Source organism: Elephantulus edwardii, unplaced genomic scaffold (genome assembly GCF_000299155.1).
Source record: "Elephantulus edwardii isolate Elephantulus edwardi_28Jun2011 unplaced genomic scaffold, EleEdw1.0 scaffold00280, whole genome shotgun sequence".
Taxonomy (NCBI): Eukaryota; Metazoa; Chordata; class Mammalia; order Macroscelidea; family Macroscelididae; genus Elephantulus; species Elephantulus edwardii.
In genome coordinates, this window is record NW_006400030.1 from 2,542,032 (window position 1) to 2,546,443 (window position 4,412).

Here is a 4,412-nt window from a genome sequence, read left to right on the forward strand (position 1 = left end):
ACTGGATGTCTCTATTTGAATATTTCACAAATACTTCTCTGTGTCTAGAACATCTTTCCTCCATTCCATTTCCCTCAGGAAAAAACCTAATTTGTGCTTCTAATATTTTCAGATTCTAGGCATCAGCTACCACCTCTTCATCTGAGTTAGAATCCCAAATTGCATTTTATTCCTGTTTGTCCTTCCACCCATGATTCAATTGTTAACCAAAATGTGATTTTTACAACCCCAAATATTCCCCATTTTTTTAAACCTTGGCTTCATGTACTCTTGAGCGTGGACTCTTGTAGCAGCTTTCTTATAGCATCCTTTTTACTTGGCACTTAGTGAAATGGCTTATGCATGTAGGTAATCAGTATTTGCATAATGAATATGTTGAGTTACATAAAGTGTATACACAAGTTCTTTGAAATGGAGCAGTTGTATAAGTCATGGACATAAAATTTGAATGAAAGAAACAAAATGGATTAAATAGTGTAGGCCTTGTAAGAAATGGGAGCACATTAAATAGTTGTCAATAAGAAATCCAAATATATGCAAGAAGGGGAAGAAAGAAAAACTGATTCCTCAGGGGCAGAAGCACCTGAAGGATAATGAAGCAAAGAAAATTCAAACAGACTAATAGGAAAGCATGAACGTCTAGTGACAGATGAGGATGTTTGGAGGTGACCATAGAAGACTTAATGCTATGGTTACTTTTATGTTGTATGAATAATTTTTCATATCAGATAACTACCTTTTTCCCCCCTCTAAAAAAAGTGGCTCAGTTCAATGATAAATATCTTAGCCAATATATTACATAAGGTAAGAGATACTGCTATGCTAAAGAGAAGCTAGCTTAATAATTTTAGCCATTTGGTAACAGTTTCCCCTGCCAGATTCCTCCCCATTATTGTAGACTGTAGACAATGAGTTCGTTGGACTAGGCCTTCAGGGGCATATCATACAACTTAGGCAAGAGTAAAAACTGATAATCATAACATTTATGCCTGTTGTTTAGCCATTAATGTATACGGTGTGTGGCTTTGCACACTTAGCATTTTAGAATAAAGATACTTTTGGCTTTCAAATAACGTTTTCTTGATTTTTTTTATCATTACACTTTACCTTTCTCTTTCAAACTCTTATAAGACTCAGAACTTAATGTAAAGCTCTGCTAATGATTCTATAAACTCATTGTCATCAAGTTGGAGTCAGCTGAACCCTCAGAGGGTTTTTAGAGAGACTATGTATATAACAGGGGAAGAGAGTGCTCTTTTTTCTCCCTCAGAGTCACTGTTGAGTTTGAACTGCCATAAAGGTTTAGCAGCCTTTGGTAGCACAATTCCAAATAGTCTACAGCACTAGAGCTTGCAAGCAAAAGTTCAAGATCTCTGTAGCCCACCCACTTCCTAGCTGATGGAATTTATGTCATTCTTTTTGGGGTTTACTCTGATAACACTTTAACCTTGGTATAGTCATACCAAAAAACACAACAACAACCCCACATTTTATTGATTAGTATAAATGGTTCCCACTCAATTACCAGCCTGTAAGTTACTGGTTCAAACCTACCCAACAATACCATGGAGGATGGACTGGATGACCTGCTTCCATTTGGTGTTACAGGAAACGTTCGGGAGCTCAGTTTTATTCTAATATAAGAGGCCGTTATGAATCAGAATCAACTTGATGCAACAAACAACAGCAACAACCATGTGAAATGGACATTTGGTGGAGTTTACTTGAAACTGCAAGAAATTACTTGCATCATGCATAGCAATGGTTTCTAAAAGCCACTTGATAATTTAAGTCAGGAGACACGGCTTCAGTGTAAATAAGGAAACATGGCATTGTTAAGACGTAGGTAAGAAATAAGGAGCTGTACTGTCAACCCAAAAGCATGCAGTTCGAATCCACCAGCTGCTGTACAGGAGAGAGCTGGGCAAACTGCCTCTGAACATGTGCTAGAAGGTTAGCTATGAGTTGGTTCTGACTTGATGGTACACAACAACACTTCTGCATTATGTGCTTCAGTTTCCTTATCTGAAAAATTACAATGATAATTACTTGATCTGGTTTTTTTTTTAAATTTTTTTTATTTTAGCTATTTGAGAGCAAGTGAAAGATGCCATAATTATCAGGGTTTTAGGAACCATGATGTGCCTTCTAAGTTACTATTTTAATGGTCCAAGAGAAACGTGTGTGACCAGTGCCATTCTGCTTGTTCTGGGAGCATCCCGGTATTGTAGCTACTACACTCTTGGTTAGGGCAGTGTCTGTGGTCTGCTTTATATGTACTGGAGGATCAGGGCTCACTCAACTCGCTTGCTGTGAAGTCCATTCTGATTCTTGTCAGCATGAGAACTGTGCTACAGTTGTCATCCCCTTTCCACTCAACTCCATCTAAATTGTATTGGGGGAGCATCACTTCAGCCTGTGTTATGCAGATGACACAACCTTGCTTGCCCAAAATGAGGATGGTCTGAGGCATTTGCTACAGAAGATCAAGAACTGAAGTCTTCAATAAGGATTGAAGCTCAACTTAAAAAAAATGTTTCTCACCACTGGGCTAATTGGCAGCATCATGATTCATGGAGAAGAGCTTGAGATTGTTTCAGCTTGCTCAGATCCACAGCCAACACTCTTGGCACCTGCAGTCAGGAAACCAAAAGGTGAAAATTGGGAAAATTGGCTGTCGAGGACCTCTCCAGAGTGCTAAATAGCAATGATGTCAGTCTGGAAACTAAGGTGCATCTGATCCAGGCTGTGATCTTTTCAGTTACTTGCTCTGCATCAGACAGCTACACAGTGACTAAGGATGACATAAGAAGGATCAATGCCTTTGAGTTGTAGTGCTGGAGAAGTGTTGAACATTCTGTAGATGACCAAAAGAACAAATGAGTCTATACTGGAGAGTGAAACCAAGTTGCTCCTTGGAGGTAAGGGGTTTAAGTCTCTTGTACGTATTTAGGTCATGTTGCCAGGAGGGACTAGTCCTTGGAGGACATGGAAGGGTGGAGGGACAGTGCAAGACAGGAAAATCCAGGATGACATAGACCGATACAGTAATGGGTAATGGGGTTAGGTGTGTCGGAGACAAACCAGCTTAGGATAGGATGGTGTCAGAGCTATTATTCATAGGGTTGTTAGGAGTTGCAAGTGACTCGATGGCACATAACAGTACCACCACTGCATCCTTCAATATGGATTATGTCTCAACGCAAGAAAAGATAGATTCTCAGCACTGAACTGATAGGAGACATCATGAGAGAGAGGAAAAAAACAACACAACAAACAACTGTCAATAACTTCATTTTAACATGATTCCCCAAGCAGTACGTTTGGTTCTAACAGGAGATCAGGATTTGTACTGCACTGGGAAAGTCTGTAGTCATGGACCTCTCTTACTGAGGAGCAATGATGTTACTTTGAGGATTAAGGTGTGCCTGATCCAGACCATGGTCTTTTCAGTCACTTGCTAGGCATCAAAGAGTTGGACAATGAATAAGAATGACAGAAGAAATAATTGACACCTTTGTGTTGTGTCACAGGAGAGTACTGACTATCCTAAGAAATGCCAAAAGAACAAACAGATATGTCTTGGAGAAGGTGAGGCCAGAGTGCTCCTTGGAGGCAAGGATGGAGAGGTTTTGTCTTGCATACTTTGGGCATGTTGCTAGGAGAGGCTATTCCTTGAAGAAGGACACCATGCTTAGAATTGTGGAGGAAGAATGAAGACCCTCAACAAGATGGATTGACAAAGTGACTGAGACTGTCACAGGAATGGACAGGGTTCAGATCAGTTGTTCATAGGGTCACTATGAGTTGTACTCAACTCGACAGTACTTAACAACAAGCGGCATAATCAGTAGGACCTTGCACTGTTAACTCAAAGGCCATATTTCTCTGGTGGTTTTCAATCCAGCATGAGTTCTAAGAAATACAGGCAATCTACAATTTATAGCCATTTATAATTTATAGTCAGCTGAGTCAGTTTAAACTTGAGGCCAATGAGTTTTTTCACTCACAGAGTTAAATTTTACGTTGTTAAGACTATATGCAGATCAGTCCATGTACCTATGGTCAACTGATTTTTGACAAGGAGATGAAATCAGTTAAGTGGGGAAACAACAGCCTTTTTAAACAAATGGTGTTGGCAAAATTGGAAAACTATCTGCAGAAGACTCGAGCAAGATCCACACCTCACTCCATATACAAAAACTAACTCAAGGTGGATCATGGACCTAAGACTAAAACCAAGGACTATAAGTTGCATTAAAGAAAAATTTGAAAGAACTTTAATAGTCCTAATCCACAACATAAACAGTTTTCCAAGTATCCTGAAAAATCTACAACAAGAAGATAAAATAGATGAATGGGGCCATCTAAGAATCAAATCCCTATGCATATCCAAAAACTTCTCCAACAGA